General features: G+C 42.2%; 1 long non-coding RNA gene across 1 annotated transcript in view; it reads right to left on the minus strand.

Annotated features, from left to right (window-relative positions):
• LOC308629147 overlaps positions 1-24,691 on the minus strand; it is a 32,118-nt gene extending 7,427 nt beyond the window's left edge. The window contains exon 1 of the long non-coding RNA XR_014017632.1: positions 24,610-24,691. This is a non-coding gene — a long non-coding RNA (uncharacterized lncRNA). The remainder of the gene's footprint in view (positions 1-24,609) is intronic.
• Positions 24,692-24,938: the final 247 nt, after the last annotated feature.

Raw genomic sequence — 24,938 nt, forward strand, 5'->3', positions numbered from 1 at the left:
TCAATTAACCTCTTTAAGCATCAATTTCCTCACCTGTGCGTGATGGGAGTGAGACATGTTTAAACCCAGTAGGAGATAAGCTCTTGAGGGTAGAGATTTTTGTCTTTTGCCCCTGCTCTTATATCCCGAGCGCCCAGACTAGAGCATGGCTTGTAATTGATGTTCAACGCATGTTTGTTGAATGAGTGAATGAAATTTACATTTGTCCCAGAATACCCCTTAGGTAGTGAACTATTTTGTTGGAAATATAATGTCATAGAGGGACTCGGAGTGGAAAGTGAGCAACCCCTGCTGCCTCATTGCCTCGCTCTGGGGAGGGAGAAAGAGAGGGAGGGAGGAGATCGAGGCAGACACTGATGGAGTTAGAAGATGTCCACTCTGTAGACTCGTCCTGACAGGCTCCCCACCAGCATGCTGACCTGTGTGCTCCCATCAGTCACCTGCCCTCATCCTCACAAGCAAGGCTCTTCAGCTGAAAACAACAACCCCATGTTGAGGGCAGGATGGATCTGGTCCAGCTATCTCCAGGGCTCCAGCATGATGTTGGCATATTCAACTCGGCTCATGGGTCTGACAGGTTAACATGTCTGAAAGTCACCACCCCCCTACATTTCACAGTGAACTGTGGCAAATAGAATAAATAACAACCCTGTGGAATGTGTGCCTTATTTTAAAAAGCACACACCACAGGACTTCCCTGGTGACCTGACGTCGACTCTCTCAGTCATGTTTTTCATCCATAGCTTGACAAGGTGAAATTCTAAGCTGTTTGGTTCCCCAGGGCCATGGCAGAAATACAAAGCATAAAAAAAAAGAGTCAAACCTTGAAGAAGTCAGGATTTTGGTATCTTTGATCCCTCTAATAACCAGGACCTTTGCCGTATTCTTCACCACCCTCAGAAGCATCACCATCACCAAGCCCCCAATTACCACCATCACTACCATTTTCCACGACTGCTACTCCACCATTATTACCACCATCAACACTACTTCCCACCGCTGTTACTCCACCATTATTACCACCACCATCACCACCACCATTTACCATTTAGCCTAGCCCACCTTCAACGTGTTCAGAACACTTACATTAACCTACAGCTGGGTAAAATCATCTAACACAAAAACTATTTTATAGGAAAGTGTTGACTATCTCATGTGATTTATTGAACACTGTACTGAAAGAACAGAATGGTTGTCTGGGTACAAAATGTTGTAAGTGTTTGTTTTTTTTTTAAGATGTTGGGGGTAGGAGTTTATTAATTAATTTATTTATTTTTGCTGTGTTGGGTCTTCGCTCCTGTGTGAGGGCTTTTTCTAGTTGTGGCAAGTGGGGGCCACTCTTCATCGTGGCGCGTGGGCCTCTCACTATTGCGGCCTCTCTTGTTGCGGAGCACAGGCTCCAGATGCGCAGGCTCAATAGTTGTGGCTCACGGGCCTAGTTGCTCCACGGCATGTGGGATCTTCCTGGACCAGGGCTCGAACCCGTGTCCCCTGCATTAGCAGGCAGACTCTCAACCACTGTACCACCAGGGAAGCCCCAGTGTATTGTTTTTTTACCCTCGTGATCTCATGGCTGACTGGAGCTGAGGCTCACTGCCACTGCCCAACATATCACTAGCCTAGGAAAAGATCAAAATTCAAGTACAGTTTCTACTGAATGAATATCACTTTCACACCACCATCAAGTTGAAAAATCATAAGTCCAACCACTGTAAGTCAGAACTGACAATATTCGTGCTCCAAAGCTCTCTGTGGGATCAGGCTGAGGCTAGACTTCAAATGAGCCCACATGTTTGGCCTAACTTTCTCCCCTGTCCTATTCTGCTTCCTTCATTTACTAACAGCGTTCACCTGAGAAATCCCTTGATCAATCACTTGTACCAGAATCCCATTTCAGACTTTGATAAACCCCACGTAAGACACACTACTACCTCTTTGGTGACTGCTCTAGTGAACACATTTTGGATTGCTTTCCCTGCCCATACCCCTCCTGGAGGGAATTCCACCTGCACGGACAGGGCTGTGCTGGAGCTGGCCAGCTCTAGCTCATGAGGGCCAATCGCCCACATTCTTCCCAACTCTGTGTTCAGGGGCATCACACTGTTAGCTTGAAATCAGCCATGGTGGCAGTACTTACACCATGGAAATTGGCAGAAACATTTTGCTGTTATTGTTTGTTTGCTTTGGAGTGCCGGTTGTTAAATATTTACCAGCATACCACCCGGCACAGGTTGGCCATACAACTGCAAACCCTGGTTGGAATTCCAACCCTAAGTTGTAACTTAAGGGGCTGAGATAGACTCCTACCCCTGGGGAGACTTACCCATAAGCTGCCAGTGACGTACGAATTATGTGGCCTGGTGAGAAAAAATGGCTTAGGCCAGCAGATGTCTCATGAAATTGGGAAATCAATAAACCGTGGCAATTAGAGTTGAATAAAAGTAATCATCATAGCTACTATTTATTGTAGGCTAAGCAAGTTGTGATGCACTAAGCACATGGCCTGTGTTATCTTGTGTAATTCTTTTTTTTTTTGGCCATGCCACACGGCTTGCGGGATCTTTGTTCCCCAACTAGGGATTGAACCTGGGTCCTCGGCAGTGAAAGCGCAGAGTCCTAACCACTGGTCCGCCAGGGAATTCCCTGTAATTCTTATAACACCCCTTACAGAAATATTATCATCCCCTTTTATCAGATTGCACAAGTTCAAGGAGGTAAAGTCCTTGCCCGAGACCACACAGCTTGGTGGAGGAACTGGAATTCAATCCCCTGTCTTTCTGCCTTCAGAGCCTGTATTCATAACCACTCATGAAGCAGAGCTGGGGTCTTAGGGAAAAAGCAGAGACACGGTGATGTTATTAGGGAGTAGAAATGAGAGTAAGTAGAAGGTACTCGTCAGGATACTTGGTTTCAAGTTGCAGGAACCAATCTTGAACTAGATTCAGTGAAAGAGTTCTTCATTGGTTCAAATCTGAGGCTGAGGTATAACTGAGGCTGGCCTTAGCACTGACTCAAAGAAGAGTCTGGAATCCAAAATCAACCATTTTCCTTTCCCCACCTCTCTTTTTCCCTCTCCCTTTTCTCCATCTCTTTCTTTGTTTCTCTCTGCACACTAGCATCCTGCCTAGGAGGGGCTAAGAGAAGGCTATCCCAGCCACCCCGGGCCCTCAGCCCCATCTGATTGCAGATGAGAGTTGTTCAAGGCATCGAGAGGGTAGTGGGATCATGATCCCAGGGATTCATGCCCAGGCGATTCTCTGATCAATGAAGAGACAGAGAGATCATGAAGAGTCTGAACAATCTTATGGATTGGGAACAGTTGCCAAAGTTCATCCTCTTTCCCACGATTGAAACTCTTTCACCCACAGTTCTTCCTGGGCAGCAGGTGCTGTGGGATGGAAGGGACATAGCATAGGTTTGATGTCACAGAGTCCTAGATTCAGACAGTGGCTTTCCCGTGCATGCCCAAGGCACTGCCTGAGCGATATGTGATGGTTAACTGGCTTTGGGCAAGTCACTTCCCTGTTCTGAGTCTCAATTTCCCCATCCATAAAATGGACAGGACCATGGTACTTAACTAGAAGACTTGTGAAGATTCAGCGAAGATTCAGTGAAGCACCAGGAGCACAGATGGTGCTTAGTCAACGTTTATTTCCATACCCACTCTCTTTTCCAGTGGAATCAGCTCTCCTCTGTTCTGCCATTTCCAACTGGGCTAGTGGGGTGGCCTCCACTCTTACCCAGGGCTTTAGGGTAAAGGGAAATATATTATATTAAAAATATCTGGATGAGGCCCTAATTCTTTGCTAGCAGTTACATAAATCCCAAAGTCATCTCCATCTTTCTCTGCCCTGGCTAGCCTCCAGAGCAATTAAACATTGATGCTGTAGCTATACTTATCTCCTCTTCCCTCTTCCAGCCTTGGACATCAATTCTCTTGATCAAATAAAAAATTTAACCCTCACATTTGTGGAGGTCTTCGGTTTATGAGCACTTGCAGATTCACTGTTTTCACATACTTATTATAGGAACTAAAGCAATATGGAAAATTACAAATAAGAAAGTTTAAAGAAGTAAAGTGATCAAGCTCCACATCACCAACGGTGAGTCATGTTGCAGTCGTGTGCCACTGATAAGATGTGATGAGAAGGACACGTCATTTCTGTGGTCTTCTTCCTCAAAGCCTATAACCCCAGTCTAATCATGAGAAAACATCAGACAAGCTAAAATTGAGGGTTAGTCTACCAAGTATCTGACCACTACACCCTAAAAGTGTCAAGGCTGTGAAAGACAAGGAAAGATGGAGACACTGTCATAGGCCAGTGGAGACAAGGAGACATGACATCTAAATGCAAAATGGTAACCTGGTTTGGAAACTGGGACAGAAAAAGGACATCAGTGGAAAAATCTGAATGAAGTCTTCAGTGTAGCTAATAGTGTCATACCAATTACCAGGTTAACTTCTTAATTTTGATGAATGTACCACGCTTATGTAAGGTGTTAACATTAAAGGAAGCTGGGTGAAGAGCAAATGGGAAAATAGTTTCTGTACTATCTTTGCAACTCTGCCATAAATCTACAATCATTTCAAAACTAAAAGTTAAAAAGAAAAGCCTGAAATTTGCATAATTCAAATGAGATGAATATCATGCCAAACATTTTTCAATGCATGTATACAGATAGATCGTCAGAAATAATTGTATAAAAATTGTTTCACATTATAATACTCTTCTTAAATTTTGAAATATATTTTATTTATTTTACTTGGGTTTAACAGTATTTTAAAGATGAAAGAATTTCTGAACTTTAGATAGCTGTTTTTCCACACCAAAAGAGATATTAGCTCCCCAAAGGCCCCTCTGGAAAACATCAAGAGGTTGCAGCCATCATCATTTTTAACCATATATTTCAATTATAGATGGTGACTACCTGCAGTGAAACATTGGCACTGTTACACTTTTCCCCAACGTCCTGTTTTGTATTAGTTACGTTATTATTTTTACATTGTTGGGTGAATCAGTTAAAGATTGCTTTTAGTAATGAAACCTGAGCAGAAAACCTGCTGAGCAGACAGCAGCTTACATAAACAAATAGTGAAGAGCTAGGCAGTTGCTGTTACTGGTTCAGTGCCTCAAGGATGTCAGGACTGGGTTCTCTGCAATTATCCAGGGATTTTCCTCATGATTGCAAAACAGCTGCTGCAGCTCCAGCCATCATGTTTTTGTTCCACTAACGAAGGAGAAAAGACTCTATCAAGAAAGGAAGGCTTTCTACAATTTCCCAGTCTATACCTCATTGGACATCACTGTGTTAAATGCCACCTCTAGCTGCAACAGAGGCTAGGAAATGTTGGATTTGTTTTACTAGGAACATTTGATGGCCCTAATAAAATCGACGTTTCTTAGGAAGGAAGAAAGGAAGAACTGCTATTTCTCAGTTATTTTTTCTTATTTTATATTTAAGCATATTTAATATTTATAATATTTATATATATATAATATTTATTTGTGAATTGGCCCAGCTTATCTGGAGGGCAATTTGGCAGACCAAATATTTGGCAAGCCCATATAATATTTATTTATAATATTAAATATTATATTATATACCAAAGCTTCTTTATACTTAAATTCATTATTTTGATTCACCTCTTGGTTGGCAGGATTTCTTTGTCAGTGGTGATCTCAGGAAGTGCCCACCCTAATTTCTCTACTGCCCTGGAATCAAGACGTTAAATGGAAAGAAAGAGTTAAATGGCCCAAACCTGGCTCCCTTATTCAGGCAGAAGGTGTCCCTTTAAAACAGGCAGCAGAGGTGTCTCACTGCTGCCAGAAAGACTTGACTGACAGCCAGTGTGCTCCCTGGAGGCCTGATGTCATTGCCAGTGAGCAGCACAGCACCCAACTGGCAGCGGAATGAGGAGTTATTGCTGTGACTGGGATGGGAGTGAGAGTGCAGTACCCACCTAGCAAGATTTTAAAGTTGGAGGGATTTGTCTCAAGGGCATTGCTTTTAGTCCATCCCAGCTCTTCAGGGCCTGTCGCTCAGCTTTACCTTTCAAACAGGGCTGGGCACTGGGCTTCTCTCCTCCCTTCTCTCCCTCCGTGGAACCATGGCATCCTGCCTGGAAGACCAGACTTAGGAGGGTGCCCAGGACTGGAGACCCTTGAGAAGCCCTGTCCACCCCCAGAGTCCCAGGTCTGGACCACAGATGGTTCTCATGTTCATGTCCATCTCCCCTACTCCCCTCCAATAATAAACTGGGCATTTTTTTTCTGATTATAAATGTAATACAGTCTTATTATTAAAAAAAAGAAAGGAAAGAATAATATAAAGAATAAAATGAGGGCATGCCCTGGTGGTCCAGTGGTTAGGACTCCGTGCTTTCACTGCCATGGGCCTGGGTTCAATCTCTGGTTAGGGAACTAAGATCCTGCAAGCTGAGTGGCGTGGCCAAGAAAAAAACAAAAAAAAGAATAAAATGAAAATTATACTTAGCAACAATCAGTGCTAATATTTTTCTGTTCTTTTCCTCCAGGATTTTTTCTATGCATTTATGAGTTTTTTTTTTCTTTTTTAGTGAGATATAAAGTTTAGTGACATGTAAACTTTCATAAAGCACACATTTTAACTATACAACTGGGTACACCAAGTTGACCACAACCCAGATCAAGATCTAGAATATTTCCAGAGCCCCAGCATGCTTCCCAACCAATGACCACCCCCCACCCAAAATCTTGATCACCATAGGCTAGTCTTTCCTATTTTTGAATTTCATTAAAATGGCATATATGCATCTTAAAAATGAAAATGTGACATCCTTTTTTTTCATTTAGTATATACTATGACTGTTTCCCCATATCCTTATTTTTTCACAACTTATTTTTAATGGCTATGTATTTTATCATATGAGTCTACATGATTTATTTAAGTATCCCTCAATTCTTACACAATGAAATGATTTCCGAATTTTTGCTAATTTAAGGAGTACCATGCAGAGCATCATTTTTTTTTTTTTTTTTGCGGTATGCGGGCCTCTCACTGTTGTGGCCTCTCCCGTTGTGGAGCACAGGCTCCAGACGCGCAGGCTCAGCGGCCATGGCTCACGGGCCTAGCCGCTCTGTGGCATGTGGGAACCTCCCGAACCGGGGCACTAACCCGTGTCCCCTGCATCGGCAGGAGGACTCTCAACCACTGTGCCACCAGGGAAGCCCCAGAGCATCATTTTTATACACACTTTTCCAGAGGGTGGTATAGCGAGGTGGCTCAGAGCATGGCTTTTGGAGTTAGAAATCAGGGTTCGAGCCCCCAGCCTGTCACTTACCAGTTGCTTGAACTTGTACAACTTACTACAGCTCTTTGAGCCTCAGTTTCCCCACCTGAAAATGGACACAATAGTACTCATCGTATGTTGCTGCAAAGGCTAAATGAGTAAAGTGTAAAGTTCTTAGCATATTGTCTGGCACAGAGTGAACACCCAGTAAATGCTAAGCTGCTATTATTCATCTTTGTGTTCATTTCTAATTATTTCCATAGGAAAAATTCCTAGAAAAAGAAGTGCTGGATCAAAAAGAGTGCTGTCTGTAGGGTTTTTAATACAGTCTGCCAAATTGCCCTCCAGATTAAGCTGGGCCAATTCACAGAACTACCAGCTGTGTGTGAGAGTGCCCTTTCCCTACTCTCTCAACAGTGAGTATCACCATTAAAAAAGAGAGTAAGAAAGAACAAAAAGCAAGAAGAAGGAAAAAGAAAACAGAAACCTTGCCAATCAGATGTGGGGGGGGGAAATCCCTTATTGTTGTTTTGCTTTCTAGTGAGGTTGAACATTTTCTTTTTTTATATTAGCCATTTGTTTTTCTTCATTTGGAAATTTGCCTGGTCGGGTCTTTTGCCATTTTTTTCTCTCGGGGAATATGCTGGTGTTTCAACAGCAGGGCCACTATTCAATTCAAGAGGTCTCTGTTCCATCCTGCACAGGCTACAGTCCCTGTAAGAGGGCTTTGGCCTTGGTCCCTGTTCCTAAGTTTCCATCTGGGTGGTCTACATAATCTCCTGGTTCTTCTCTGCTTAGGCTTCTGTTTCGTGCTTGCTAGGATCCCAGGATATCTGACTATTCTTTTCCCCCACCCCTTGCCAGCCTGTAATGTGTAGGTGCCCAGAGCAACTAATAATTCAGTGTCTGTTTTTTCCTTTAAAATGTTTGCTCAATGTTTGTTTAGAAGAGAGGCTGGGTGATGCATGAAGGAAGAGCTGAGAAGGAAGACTCCTTGTGGCAGCAAGCAAGTCCGCTCTGTCCCAGAACTTGCACATCTGCTTAATGAAACTGGCTCCCTGCAGTTAAGCAGACCCATCTTCCTTAGAAGGCAGTTTAATAGTCCAAAGCATCTCCTCTCTCCCCCAACACCCCAAGTAGTTTTTGAAAGTATCACCTTCAAATAGGTATAGTGATACCCCTGAGAGGAATTCAGGTCATTATAATTCTCTCCGTCTCATTTCATATCTAGAGTTGTTTTAGAGCCCCAAGGATGCTTAGCACCTTCTGTAGATTGATACTCTTGGCAACTTCCCATTTCACTAGTGCGTTACTGGTTTTGCTTGGTTCTCGCAGGGCCCTGGGTTTCTGAGATCTTTCACCTTGCCAACGAGGTGATCTAGGAAACACGGTCATAAAGGGAAGTATATAGAAAAACATGACTGTCCTGAAAGAAGATACCATTCCCATCTATTAAACTGGAGAATTTTTTTTAGAAAAAGAAAAACAGAAAAAAAGAAAATGAATTATCTAGAAATTAACTTGGCCAAGCATGCCAGAGAGATTGTACTAAAGGAGATTTTTACCTCCTGGATAAATGGAGAAATATACTATGTTTGTGGAAGGAAAGGCATAGCATTGTAATGGTAATTTATGTAATTAAATTATGTAATTTATGTAATTCTCACTAATATTTGGGGGAGAGGAATTGGATAAGCCAATTCGAAAGTTTGCGTGGAAGAATAAGTTTCCACAAGTAGCTAAGACAAGTCATCACAAAAATAAAAGCAAAGGTGGGAAACTTACCCTACCAGACATTAAAACATAAAGTCTAATTTTTCAAAGTGTGCTATTAATGCTAGACCAATGGAACAGAAGAAAAGAATCCAGAAACAGACTCATGTATATGGATATTTGGTATGATAGAGGTGGCAACAGAAATCAGTGGGGAAAGGGTGGATTATTTTAATGGTGTTGGGGAAAGTGAATCCACTGTATGGAATAAATAAAATTATGTACTATCTCACACCACATAAGGACAAACCTTAGATGGTTTAAGCAGCTATAAAAAATTGAAAGGTAGGGCTTCCCTGGTGGTGCAGTGGTTGAGAGTCCACCTGCCGATGCAGGGGACACGGGTTTGTGCCCCGGTCCGGGAAGATCCCACATGCTGCGGAGCAGCTGGGCCCATGAGCCATGGCTGCTGAGCCTGCGCGTCCGGAGCCTGTGCTCCACAACGGGAGAGGTCACAACAGTGAGAGGCCCGCATACCGCAAAAAGAAATAAAATAAAATAAAATAAATTGAAAGGTAAATCATTATGATATGGAGAGAAGAAAGCATTTCTTAAATAAAACATCATCAAGAAAATTATTGATAGATTTCTGTTCAATAAATGACATCACAGACAAAGTTAACAAATGATTAACAGATTGGGAAAAGGTATTTGTAACATACTTGCAACAAAATCAGTAAAGAATTAAAATCTAAGTTGTACAAGAAACTCAGTAGTAAGTCAGCAAGAAAAAAAGTCTAGCAACCCGGAGACTTCCCTGGTGGTGCAGTGGTTAAGAATCCACCTGCCAATGCAGGGTACACGGGTTCAATCCCTGGTCTGGGAAGATCCCACATGCTCCAGGGAAACTAAGCCCGTGTGCCAAAACTACTGAGCCCACATGCTTCAACTACTGAAGCCTGTGTGCCTAGAGCCTGTGCTCTGCAACAAGAGTAGCCCCCGCTCGCCCCAACTAGAGAAAGCCTGCTCGCAGCAACGAAGACCCAACGCAGCCAAAAGAAAAAAATCTAGCAACCCAAGAAAAAAGTAGGCAAACTCACTTTCTGAGGAAGTTATGTAGTAAATAAACATATGAAGAGAAACTCAATTTATTAGTAACCAGAGAAAGAAAAATTAAAACAGCAGTGACACACTGCTTTACATTCATCAGACTGGCCCCCAAAAAAGAAAAAATAGATAATTTCAAGTGTTGAGTAGGATATAGAGAAAAAAGAACCGGATGCCTTGTAAATTAGCATAGTCATCCTGAAGAGTAATTTCAAAGTATGTAGTGGAACCAAATACATTTTAATCTATTATTTTTCAAATTGTGAGTCATGGCCCATTAATATGTTAAATAATCTGTTTAGTAGGTTGTGATTAACATTAAAAAAAGAAAGTTGACTTAAATAGAATAAAACACATCAGAATGCTTTTGTCATGACATGGATAAGGATTATTTCATGAAACTTTTGTTTTACTTGTATGTATGTGAGGGGAACCTTACCAGATTATGATATAAAATGTATTTCTTATCATGGCCCACAGTCAAGTAAATTTGAAAGACACTGCCAGCCCTACCATCCAGCAATCCCTCCTCTGCTTAGGCACTCTAGCAAAGACAAAGAGATAGGTATAAAGATATCCACCACAGCATTGCTTATAATAGCAAAGTGATGGCAGCCACATCAGTCTGAAAATGAATTTATAAAAAATGAAGACAGGGGCTTCCCTGGTGGCACAGTGGTTGAGAGTCCACCTGCCGATGCAGGGCACATGGGTTCGTGCCCCGGTCTGGGAAGATCCCACATGCCATGGGGCGGCTGGGCCCGTGGGCCATGGCCACTGAGCCTGCGCGTCTGGAGCCTGTGCTCCACAGCAGGAGAGGCCGCAGCAGTGAGAGGCCCACGTACCGCAAAAGCAAAAAAAAAATGAAGACAAAAATTAAACAGTAGTTACATAACATAGAGTTAACAGTAATCTCAGAAACAGTATTGGTTGAACAAAAAGGGACAATAGAATAAAATACATAACACAATAGAATTTACATGAGGTTTTAAAAATGCCCTCCCAAATCAATATTATATATTGCTTGTGGATACACATACATGTAAATAATGTTTTGAGGGTGGAATGTCTAAGTTTATACATGTGACACATCCAAGTGAGTGGGTGTCTGGTGGTGGTGGTGGGAGCTGTGAAATTATGGCATTGTGATGGCAAACAACAAAAAAATCACAGGAGCTAGTTTTAGAGAATGGGGAATAGTGTATAGGCTCCTGGAGAGAGTAAAGAGTGTTCCAAAATTGTTAGGGGAGATTTGTCAATAGTTATTAAAGGCCTTGAAAAAATGCATCCTTTTGACCCAGTGATTTCACTTCTAGTGAACCCACTATGGATGTATCAGCAATTTAACTGGGAGAGTATTTCTTTCTTTCTTTCTTTCTTCTTTGGCCACGCCGCGCAGCGTGTGGGATCGAACCCAAACCCGGGGCCCCTGGCAGTGAGGGCACAGAGTCCTACCTACTGGACCATCAGGGAATTCCTGGGAAAGTATTTCTTTAAATATTAACATGAGTGTAAAAACAGTTAGGATGAGTTAAATAATATGGAATGCTATTCAATAATTTAAAATAGTGACATAGAGGTATTTATTGCTGTGGGAAAATGTTTATGATAGTAAGCTAAGTGGGAATAAAACCAAAACACAGGCCATGAAACTACTTAGGGTGTGAGACCTTTGAAATGCACTTACATGAAAAAGAAGAAGAAAACATGTCAGGTTTAAAAATGGCAATCTCTGGGTGGTTTGATTGAGAAGATTTTCCATTTTTGCTTTGTGCTTAGTTTTTCCCTAAATTTCCTAAAATGTGCAAAAATTATTTCAAAAGAAAATTTACTTATTTTGATTTGAAAAGTGAGCAGGCTATCCAGATGATCTGTTAAATGGAAGGAACTAGTCCGAGAAGAGAACCAGGCACAAAACTATCAGGATGGGACACCAGGAGATGGGCAAGAAGGTCAGAAGCAGGGAGGGTGAGAAGAAAGGTCTAGAGAACAGAGGGCCTTGCGGTGGTGACTTATCCAGACTCTACAGTGTGGGGGCTTGGCTGGAAGGGAGGGGCTCAAGATGCAGAGTCTTGGCCCCAACTCCAGCCCAGCGGCTGGAACGTTACCTCCTGCAGGCTCCAGACTCCCAGTGGCTGGACCCCAACAACTCCAGACCTTGATTTCTCATCACTCTCCTGTTGGCCAGGCTGGAAGCAATGATTCCCCAAGTGTGGGTATTGAACTCTGTCCACCAAGTGGACCCTGAGCCACTGTCAGCCTCAGCTGGGTGAAGCCAGAGGGAAGTAGGGCAGGGTTCCTTGAGGGTCAGATGCCATAGCCTCAGGTCTACCAGGTGCATACATGAGCCAAGAAAATGGTCAGCACTGGGATGGAAAGAATGTCTTAGTATGTACAGTTGTTCCCCCTTATCCGTGGGGGATACATTCCAAGACCCCCAACGGATGCCTAAAATTGCACAAGTACCAAACCCTGTATATAATTTTTCCTATACGACATACATACGATAAAGTTTCATTTATAAATCCGGCACAGTAAGAGATTAACAACAATAACTAATCATAAAATCGAACAATTACAACAGTATACTGTAATAAAAGTTATGTGAATGTGGTCTCTCTCTCTCTCAAAATGTTGTACAAATTTCATGTCTTTTCCATCATAATGAAGCACTTATCATGCACTGTGGCCACAAATTGCAGTTTGAGTTGTGACAGCAAAACTAGCACACGTCTCTTCCCTGTGGTATATGCAGGGTCTTAGTTCCCCGGCCAGGGATCAAACCTGTTCCCCGGGCAGTGGAAGTACGGAGTTTTAGCCACTGGACTGCCAGGGAAGTCCCTAGCATACATTTCTTTTTCCTCCTTCACAATTTCATGGATAGAAGATTCATTCTTACTGTAGATCTTAGCAACTTCAGTATGTTTTTTTCCTTTCCTTATAAAGTCAAGACTTTTCACCTTTCCATTAAAGGAAGCACTTTACGGCTTCTCTTTGGCATATCCAAATTGCCAGCATCACGACTCTTGCGCTTTGGGGCCGTTATTAAGTAAAACAAGCGTCACTTGCACACAAGTACTACAACACTGTGACAGTCAATCTGGTAACCAGGACAGGTGGCATAAACTGGACAAAGGGATGATTCATGTCCAGAGTGGGACAGCATGAGATTTCATCACACTACTCAGAATGGCATGCAATTAAAAACGTATGAATGGTTTATTTCTGGAATTTTCCATTTAATATTCTTGGACCTACAGTTGACTACAGGTAACTGAATTTGCAGATAAGGGAGGAACTTCTGTATTGTTAAATATCAAATTACCACAAACAGTCTTGAAAATGTGCATGCATACATTTCTTGTCTCACAGTTTCTGTGGGTCAGGAGTCAGGACAGAGCTCACTGCATCCTCTGATTCAGGGTCTCTCACGAGGCTGCAATCAAGGTGTCAGCCAGGGCTGGGGTCTCATCCGAACGCTCAAAAGGGGAAGACTATGCCTCTGAGATCACATGGTTTTTGGCAACATTAGGTTCCTCTGGGCTTTTGGACTGAAGGTCCTAGTTCCTAGCTGGCTGTCGGCCAGAGCTTCCCTTGGGCCTCCCCAGCGTGGCCACTTGCTTCAAGCATGCAAGCTGAGAAGGCAAGAGAGAGCGTATGTCGGGGATGTGGAAGTCACCATCTTACATAATCTAATTACAGGAGTGATGGGCCATCACTTTGGCCAATTTTTACTGGTTAGAAGCAAGTCACAGGTTGCACCCTCTCTCAAGGGTATTCGTGGGTGCCCTGTGTCTGGGTATGAATCCAGGAGGCAATGGTCATCTTAGAGTCAACCCACTACAAAGGACAACCTAGAGAAACCAAGCCTAAGCAAGATGGTCTGAGACTAAAGAGTGGGACGGGGACGCCCAGTGGTAGGATGACCAATCATCCCGGTTTATCCAGAACTGTCCCAATTATGAAAGTACATCCTGGGAAACCCCTTAATCCTAGGGAAACCAGAACTGTTGGTCACCCTACCTAAAGGAACAGATGATTTTCGATCATCTCCATTTCACTGAGAAAGTCTTCATTCAGTGCTACTGTGTCTTATCACTTCTCTAGAGTGTCAATCAGCCTTTTATCAGAGAGACTGCTGACTTCAGACTCAAGCCTTCTGCAAGCCGCAGTATCTCCCTATAATTTAATATTGTTTCAGTTTTGTCCTATTTATTTATTCGGTCACCTTCTATTTATGGTAAGTGATACTGGTGCTTCATCTATAGTAGTAGTATAAAATTTTCATCTCAAATAAATGTATCTAAACAAGAAGTCAACTTAAGGAATAGTAACAAAATAGTAATATTTGTGGCTTATGACTACTGCACAAACCAAGAAGGCCTATACCATCTTCCCACTCGTCTCCATTATTGCCTCTCTGATTGCATGTTGTACCACCTTCCCCCTTCATTCATCTACACCAGCCACACTGGCCTCCTTTCCTTTTTCCCAACACACCAGGCATACTCCCACCTCAGGGCCTTTGCACTTGCTGTTTCCTCTGCCTCTAACACTCTCTGGTTATCTGCATGAGTTACCCCTTCAGATCTTTGCTCAAATGTCACCTTCTCATGAAGCTTCCCTGGCCATCCTGCATAACGTTATAAATCCTTCTCCAGACACTCTCAATTCTCCTTCTCTACTTTATATACATTTTTTTTTCAACATCACTTCCGACCATCTAAACACTATACACAGTTTTTTACTTATTTCTCTTCTTCATTTTCTGTTTCTCCCCACCAGAATATCATCTTCATGAGGACAGAAATTTTTTGTCTGTTTGGGCATTGTTTTCCGCTCTTCCTGGGACCTAGAGCAGTGCCTGACTCAAAGGAAGTGTGCAGTAAATATCTACTATCCAAGGGCTCTGTGATGTGTGAGTGAGTCATCCCGGTTCAGAGGTACAGGGCTGGGGAGATGGCTACCATTACCTTCCTCGTCCCCCACATGTTTCTCCCACGGTCCAGGAGAAACCTGCATCCACTTTCCTCCCTCCTTCCTGCACCTTTCTTCCCTGAATCAGAAACAAAGACACCTGCCATTAAAATCCACATTTAGAGGTGTCCTGGAGAAGCTCTGGCTGAGTCTGGAGTTACTTGGTTTCAAGAAATAAAACAAGGAGTGGGTTTTATTGCAGGGATGCCGGGCAATGTCAAAGACTCATTGGCACAAAATATAGTCAGGTGAGTGTATCCGCTGGGATGCTTTTTGGTGACTGAGAACAAAATCAGAAAGCTCAAAGCAGTATGTATTAAACAGTAATGAAATGTACATGCTAACAATTACACTAAGCCACCTAAGTAGGGCAGCTCCAAGGTTGGTTAATTCAGTGGCTCAATGACATCATTAAGGATCTGGGTTCTTTCTTTTACCTGCTCTGCCATCCAATTTTTTAGGTTTGTCCTAATTTAGCTTCCCTCCTGGTTGCAATGACTATATGCCCAGCAATGGAAAAGGCAGTGTTTCTCTCTAATGTGTTTATTTTTTAACTGTGAGGGAAGCTTTCCAAGGAGCTGCTTGTCCCCAAAGTTTCACTCGCATCACGTTGGTCGGAATTGAGTCATATGCATAAACTAAAGGCTGGCAGGAGGAATGGCTGTGGAGTGGAGGGTGAATTACCCAAATACAAACAGAGGAAGGGGCAGGAAGATGGATTTGGGTAGGCAACCCAACATGTATGTTTCAGACAATCTCATGAAGAAATGAAATTGAGAACTGAAAAAATCAAGGCATCAAGTTTGTCCTTTCCCTATTTCCACAGCTTGATTTTCTCTGTTCATCTCTACAGAGCTTTTTTTTCACCCTCTTGCTTCTCTGGGAAATCTGGCTTTCCTCGCCCCACATGGCCCCGACAAGGTTCCTTTGGCCCCAACTTAATTTCTCCTCGCAACTCAAGTACAAGACTCAGTAGTGAATATATTAGCCAGGATAGACTAATGGCTGCAACACAGAAGTCTAAAATCTCAGTGACTTCAGACAATAAAGTTTTATTTCTTGCTGGTAGTGCAGTCTAATTTGCATGTGGTGTGTGCATGCTCTGCTCTATGTAGTCATTTAGTCACCCAGTTAACTCCTGTTGCCTCTGCCCTCCTCTAAGTTTTGGAGCACTCTCCATTCAGCTGGGAGATGGGGAAAGCTCCAGGGTTTTATGGGACAGGCTTGTAAGTGACATCTATCACTTCCTTCTATATTCCATTATTCAGATCTGTCACATGGGCTCCTTCTGATTACAAAGGAGGCTGGGAAGCACAGTCTAGCAGTGCCTATAAGAAAAAGTTACAGAAATCGTATGGACTCTATGAACCCTGAGAAGACTTTGCCTCAATTAGTTACTCTGTTTTATCAATATGGTAACCTGAGCTAAGAGGGGGGGAAAACGTAGTCTTAGGAAGGTCAGGGTCTGGGGGATGAGATACTTTTTAATTTTGCCGTGAAATCTTTTTTTTTTAATTGAAGTATAGTTGATTTACAGTGTTGTTTCTCATGTACAGCAAAGTGATTCAGATAGGTAAATAGTTAGGTGGATTCTTTTTCATATTCTTTTCCATCATGGTTTGTTACAGGATATCGAATATAGTTCCCTGTGCTATACAGTAGGACCTTGTTGTTTATCAGTTTTATATATAGTAATTTATACCTGCTAATTCCAAACTCCTAATTTATCCCTCCCCCCTTCCCCTTTGGTAACCATAAATTTGTTTTCTATGTCTATGAGTCTGGTTCTGCTTTGTAAATAAGTTCATTTGTATCATATTTTAGATTCCACGTATAAGTGATATCATATGATATTTGTCTTTCTATTTCTGATTTACTTCACTTAGTTTGATAGTCTTTAGGTCCATCCATGTTACTGAAAATTCTACCATTAAATCTTTTTTTTTAAATTTTTTTTATTTGGCTGCGCACGGTCTTAGTTGCGACACGCAGGATCTTCGTTGTGGCATGTGGGATCATTTAGTTGCAGCATGCGAACAGTTAGTTGCGGCATGTGGGATCTAGTTCCCTGACCAGGGATTGAACCTGGACCCCCTGCACTGGGGGAGAGTTTTAGCCACTGGACCACCAGGGAAGTCCCTGCCATGATATCTTACACACTAGTGGAGGATACAACATTTCACATGGGCAGTTTTAGTAAGTGTCAATATGTTAACATGCATATACTCCTTGAATTTACTTTGCCACTTCTAGAAATAGATTCTAAGGAATTAATAGGCCAACAACGCAATGAGATATATGTGGGGATGCACTTCACAGAATTGTTTATAATATTCTAAGTTAGATACAGCCTAATTGTCATTAACAAAGGAATGATTAAATTATAGGGACATAGAGACATCCCCCTGATGGAGCACTATGTATATTTGTTGATATTAAAATATATCCATGTAATAATGAATATTTTATAAAAGGTGACAAAACCTGATCTTGTTTACTTAAAAGCGAATGAAATTTTCTGCATGATGAGAGGTCTGGAAAGAAGTTCATCAAAATGTTAGTCATTTATATCCAAAAAACACACCCATATAATCCATGATTGATGACAAAGGGGCCACAGTGGGGAAAGATGGTATTTTCAATAAATGGTATTAGATCAGTTGGATCTTTATGTAGGAAAAAAATAAACCTTGACTCTTTACCTTGCATTATACATTAAAACAATTTAAAATGCATCATAGATGTAAATATGAAAACTAAAACTCACTACAAAGCCACAAGAATAAGTAAAATTTAAAAAGATGAATAATACAAAGTGTTGGTAAGGATATAGAGCAACTGGAACTCATCTATTGCTGATAAGAGTGTAAATTGGTGTAACTACTTTGGAAAAGGTTTAGAAGTACCCATTAAAAATAAACACATGAGGGCTTCCTTGGTGGCGCAGTGGTTGAGAGTCCACCTGCTGATGCAGGGGACGTGGGTTCGTGCCCTGGCCAGGGAAGATCCCACATGCCGCGGAGCGGCTGGGCCTGTGAGCCATGGCCGCTGAGCCTGCGCGTCCGGAGCCTGTGCTCCGTAACGGGAGAGGCCACAACAGTGAGAGACCTGCATACCGCAAAATAAATAAATAAATTAAATTTAAAAAAATAGAATAAACACATGACCACACTATATCTCAGTAATTTGACTTGTAGGTATATATCCAAGAGAGATGGGTGCTTATATTATTCACCAAAAAATGTTCATCGTAGTAGTTCATATATTAGTTCATTTATAATACAGTCATTTCTTGGTATTCAAGGGGGATTGGTTCCTGGACCCCTGTGGATACCAAAATCCATGGATGCTCAAGTCCCTTATTTAAACGATGTAGTACAGTCATTCCTCCATATCTGCGGGTTCCACACAATGTAGAAATCTGCTGTATCTAACTTAGAGTATTATAAACAACTCCGTGAAGAACAGCCACAAGCGATGCAGAAACTGTGGAAACAGAGGGCCGACTGTAGTCATAAACTGGAATCAACCCAAATATCCATCAATTAGTAGAATAAACAAATAAATGGTGGTGTAGTCATATAATGGAGTACTATATAGCAATAAAAGAGAATGAATTAGAATTATGTGCAACAATATGGATGAATCTCACATCCACGATGATGAGAAAAATTAATTAGAAACAAAATTAAATAATATATGATTCCATTAACACCAATGTTGAAGAACATGGGAAATGTTGCAAACAGAGGAGGAGAGAACACTTTCCAACTCATGCTATGGAGCCAATGTTACTCTGATCCCAAGTGAATGGACTCTCACTCCTGCTATGCCTCATGTACTTATTTTTTTTTAATAAAGTGGTTTTTAAATTTATTTTTTGACTGTGTTGGGTCTTCTTTGCTGTGCATGGGCTTTCTCTAGTTGCCGCGAGCAGGGCTACTCTTCATTGTAGGGCGCGGGCTTCTCATTGCGGTGGCTTCTCTTGCTGCAGAGCACGGGCTCTAGGCGCACAGGCTTCAGTACTTGTGGCGCGTGAGCTCAGTAGTTGTGGCACACGGGCTTAGTTGCTCTGTGGCACGTGGGATCATCCCGGACCAGGGCTCGAACCCATGTCCCCTGCATTGGCAGGCAAATTCTTAACCACTGCGCCACCATGAAATTCCCCCTTATGTTCTTATTTATTCAGTAGTAACTGCTACAAGGATGAAGTAAAATCATGGATGGGAAAGCAGTTTGGAAACTGCCCCGTTTTTGAAGATGGGGAAGTAGAGGACCAAGAGGACATGAATGCCATGGTTAAGGAAGGGCACATGGCACAACAGTGGGAGAGAGGCCACTCTCCTGGTACCAGGATAGGATGGGTATGGGAGGATGGAGGAATATCCAGCTACTTCTCAGTGGCTACCATTGGACATGGAGGTGAAATCAGAGCTGACCCACGTAGCATAATTTGTTTGGCACCAAAAGTTTTCTTTATGCCCACTTTCCCTTAATCTTAAGAACTTGTTACAGCATCTTGAAGGAAGAGACCACTCTTGGAAAATATATTGCAAATGAAGCTCAGATGAATTCCAAGAGGCCCCATCCCCAAAGCTTTTCTGTCCGCCTGCCTTTGCTGACCATCTTGGATGCTCAGCCTTTGTTAGTTATAATAATACTCATGGGTGATTTGGACAGGGGCCATGCATTAACCTGTGATTTCACATGAATTCAGCAGCAAGTGCCAGGTTTTATGCTGACTGATTCCTTTCTGGCTCAAGAGAGCTGTTGGGTGCAGAGTGGGAGGCAAGGTGGGAAAGGCCCTTAACTGGGGCTACTTCTGAGAGGGACAGGTCTAAGTGAGACTGGTGAAGAAGAAGGAGAAGAAAGGGAAGAAGGAGAAGAAAATTGATGATGGCTAATATTTTTTTATTAAAGTAAAGTGGATTTACAATGTTGGGTTAATTTCTGCTGTAGAGCAAAGTGATTCAGTTATACATATACATACATTCTTTTTTATATGCTTTTCCGTTATGGTTTATCATAGGATATTGAATATAGTTCCCTGTGCTATACAGTAGGACCTTGTTGTTTATCCATTCTATATATAATAGTTTGCATCTACCAACCCCAAACTCCCACTCCATCCCTCCTGCATCCATCCTCCCTCTTGGCAACCACAAGTCTGTTCTCTATGTCTCTGTGTGAGTCTGTTTCTGTTTCACAGATAAGTTCATTTGTGTCATATTTTAGATTCCACATATAAGTGACATCATATGGTATTTGTCTTTCTCCTTCTGACTTACTTCACTTAGTATGATAATCTCTAGATCCATCCATGTTGCTGCAAATGTCATTATCTCATTCTTTTTTATGGCTGAGTAATATTCCATTGTATATATGTACCACATCTTCTTTAGATGATGGCTAATATTTATTGAGCTACTACTATTTGCCAACTATCCTATGAGCTATATTATTAGTTTCCCTGATTTACAGATGAGCAAACTAAAGCTCAGAGAGGTGAAACAACTTACTCAATATTACACAGCTAGTGACTTTCAGAGACTAGTTCCTTCCAGAGCTCAGTTTCGAACTCCTGACTATCCAACCCGAGGGAGTTACTCACAGAAGTGGAAAGAACATCCAAACCAACTTGGACTCAAAAAGATGTCAGAGCTGGGAGGGCATTTAGTGGTCGTCCTATGCCACTCCCCTTTTGACACTTGAGGCCCGGAGAGAGAGACTGTCTTCCCCAGGGTCACACCAGGAACTTTTGAAAGAGCAAATCTTAACCTTGCTCTAGGCTGCTAGATCCCAGCTGGCTCCTCCTTTTGATCTGGGTGCCATCAAAGGAGAGCTTCAGATGTCAAGGCTGCCTGGTGGGAGAAGGGGTACAGTAGGAAAAGGTTCTGGGTCCTGGAAAGAAGAGTCCACTGTTTATACCCAGACAGGGCCTCCCTTGGCTTGGGAGAGCAGATGATGGCTTGTGAAATGGCAGATGGTTGCTCTGGGCAGCTTAGGCTACTTCCTCATTCCCAGGAGACTGGATATTGACACATGCTCCCACTTAATCCATGTTGCTGGACTCAGAGTTAGCAAGGAGTTAGTGTGTAACCCTGGCCCAAGTGACACACTGACACTTCAACTATTGACGAATTGTTGATACTCACACCTTATTAGGTGAAAAGTGTATTTAAATTTTTTTATTCAGAAAAATACATGCTCATGGTAAAAAAAAAACCTACGCCATAGAGAAGGGCGTAAAGCAAAATATACTGACTCCCACCTGAAAGTTTTCTTATTTCCCAGAGGAAACCATAGTTAATAGCTTCTTGTATATTGCTCCTGAAATTTGCATGTCTATTAAAGATAAATATTTAAATATGAATATATATGTATATGCATATATACGTATATATACATATGTATATAAACACATACACACAGATGGGATCATATTATATATACTATTCAGATTTTGCTTTTTTATTTAATTGTATATCTAGGATATCAGTGCATATGGAGACCTACATTGTTCTTTAAAATGACTGTAGAATTCCCTGTATGGATGTACCATAATTTATTTAATGGACCTATAGGTTTTTTCCAGTCTCTTGCTGTTATAACAATGCTACTACAAACATTCTTATACATATTATACATGTGCATATATGCAGGTAAATCTGTAGAATAAATTCATAGAAGTGGAATTGCTGAGTAAAATGGTAAATTTCTAAATTAAATGATTTGTAGATGTGAATATTCGATAGATACCAACAAATTAATCTCCAAAGAGTTTCCATCAATTAACATATACTCCCACCAACGGTGTGTGTCTGTGTCTATTTCCCTGCTCCCACTTCCATACAGTTTATTGTTAAGCAATTTCTTCTTTGTTAGACTGAAAAGTCAAAAATGATGGTTCACTTTTATTTTAATTGACATTTCCTTAATTGTGAGAGATACTGAATAACATTTTGCTATTTATGTCAGTGAACTGTCTGTTCAAGTCCTTTCTCCATTTCCTATTGGAGCAATGGCCTGTCCATATTGTTTTGTAAGAGCTCTTTATATATTGAGGAAATACATCTTTTTTTTTTAGCCTTTAAAAACTTACTGTAGTTTTATAATGTTTTACTATCTGATAGAGCTTATTGTCTCTCATTGTTCTTCCTTACTCTCCCCAACTCCACATTTCCTGACAATTTTTACATGTTTGTTTTTCCTTATGAACTGTAAAAATCAGCTTGTCTAGTTCCAAAGGTTCTTTTCCATTTTTTTCTCCATTATTTCTAAAACTCTTTTACAGGATTATCCCATTTAGCCTTGAAGCCACTGAATGAGGTTTGTGGGCTCATTTGCCAAATGAGAAAACTGAGACCCAAATTGTGTTTTAGCCTTGCCTAAGGTCACACAGGAGGTTTCTTATGGCAAGAATCTGCCCCACCTCAAGACCCCTGCCTCCTCCTCCACCCCCTGCTTTGTGTGTGTGTGTGTGTGTGTGTGTGTGTGTGTTGGTTGAGGATGACTCAGGAAGTATAGCAGCCCTTGAAAGAGAGGTGGCCCAAACCAGGTGTGCAATAAAGCCTGACTTAATTCCTTCTGTCTTCCTATCTCTAACGATCTCTCTCCCTCTCTTTTGTTCTCTGCCTCTTGTGTCTCTCTGTTATTATGTCCCTCTTTTCTAGTCTCTGACTCTTTCTACCCTTTGTTTCCTTCTTTCTCTGTCTCTTGTCCAAAGGGGTGGTTTATTGGGGGCAGAAATAACCTCTCTTACCCAGTTCCTTTAGTTATTTTTATTTTTCTTTTAAGCATAAGGTCCCTCACCAAATAGTATGTGAAGATGCTCTTGGTGGACAAGAGGAAGGTATGTTCCTGCCCCACTTCGCTCCCTGTTCCCTCACATGCTTGTTTCCTGCCATGAGAGCACATCAGGTTCTTACCTAGAGGGAAAACAGAGGCTGGTAGTGATAGGAAGGAAGTGACAGGAAGCAGTGGATTGAGCCCTGCAGTGACAGTGGGTCCTGGCTTTGTGTCAGCTCTGCCTGACCCTCCAGATGACCCATGACTGGGCCCTGCCATTCTGTGGCTTTAGGGGATCCCCTGGCATGCTCCATAACTGTGCATAGCTCTTTGCAGTTTTTAAAGGAATCTCCATAAGGGAGGTGGGGCAAGGGTGCTTTATCCATTCTATGGGTCCAGAGCAGGCATAGGCTTTATCCAAGGTTACACAAGAAAGTGGTGGCAGAGGCACTTAATGGCCTCTGCTATACTAGGACCCTCCCACCCAGCTTCTAGCTGAGGCCTGGCCCTTAGTAAAGTGCTGATGAGAATTTGCTGAAATATACTGTCTGCCACAATGATGATGATAATAGTTAATATAGAAAGCACTTACTATGCACTATGCAATGTGCTAAGTGTTTTATATGCAGTATCTCACTTAACTCCCCCACTTCCCCACTCCCAGCCCCATCAGGTGTCATCCACATTTTATAGATGAGAGAACAAAGACACAGAGAAACTAAGTAATTTGTCTAAGAGAGATAACTATATAGCTAGTAAACGTTAGTACAATTGAGATGAATGGGTGGGTGGGTGGATAGTTGGATGGATGGATGGATGAATGGTTGAATGGATGGATGGATGGTTGAATGGGTGGATGGAAGCATAAAGTAATGGTTAGGATGGTTAGGTAGTAGGCTAGGGGACTTGGAGTTACTAAAAGATCTTTATATGTCTATCCCCATCAGCTCAGTCATGTATTAGCTACTTAAAGGCAAAGATTAACCCAAGAAAATAAACCCAAGAAAATTTCAATCTGTCAGTCCACATAGAGAAGTCCACACACAGCAGCATTCACACACAGTCAAGGATAAATTCACACTGACCAGGATGTAGGGAGCCAGATACACACACATGTGGACAAGAACAGAAATCTGACACTGATACCTAAATATAACCAACACAGCCCAGTTACATACACACACATGTAGACACTGATACACTAAGAGGTAAGGCAGACACTGAGAAGGACACACTGTTAATAGGGGACACCAGCACATACCCACTCAAGCAGATACAGACCCGCAAAGACTGGGACACATGGCTCACGCACACAGAGAATGGATAAGCGCTCTCTTGTGTCTCTGTCTCTGTCTTTCTCTGTCTCTCTGTCTCTCTGTCTCTCTCTCTCTCTCACACACACGCACACACACACCAGTGCATACAAAGACCAGGAGGCATGTTGTATTTAAAGCCAGTCTGGATTCACTTAACACAAGGATATGCATCTTGCAAGGACATGTTTAGAGACAAGGTCATTCACAGACAAGGACACAGATATGCAGAAGTGCCCATCTATTCAGAGACATACACACAGAGATGTTTTACACACACACACATACACACACATACACACACACACACACTCACACACCCCTACCCCAACAGGCAGAACAATAACAGGATCAGTCTTTTTCTCGCTGACAAAGCAGCAACCAGGGCCCTCTTGGGTTTAGCTACACTCCAGCACCTTTTACTTTTAGAAAGGCACTCACCTGGGTCTTGCTACACATGCAGAGTTTTGGGGCCACTTCCCTCCATGCTTCATCTTAGAGGAGAGATGCTGAAGAGGAGGAGTTCCATCCATATGTGCTGTTTTCTCTTGATGCGGCAAACCTTGGCAGTGCCTCTGTTCCCCTTTTCCTTCCTGGTCCCCACCCATCCAGCCTGTCTCTTAATCCTGCCTAAGTTATCTTAGGAACTTTCTCAGGCTCAGCCCTTCCTGCCCTCTCCTCAGCCTTGGCCCTTGTTGCCTTCCCCCCAAGGCCCACAGCCTTCCATCTGGCCTTGGTTCCCCCTCCTCCTCCACTTCACCTTCCCACGG

This window comes from Mesoplodon bidens, assembly GCF_964165515.1.
Source record: "Mesoplodon bidens genome assembly, chromosome: 15".
NCBI classification, from domain to species: Eukaryota; Metazoa; Chordata; class Mammalia; order Artiodactyla; family Ziphiidae; genus Mesoplodon; species Mesoplodon bidens.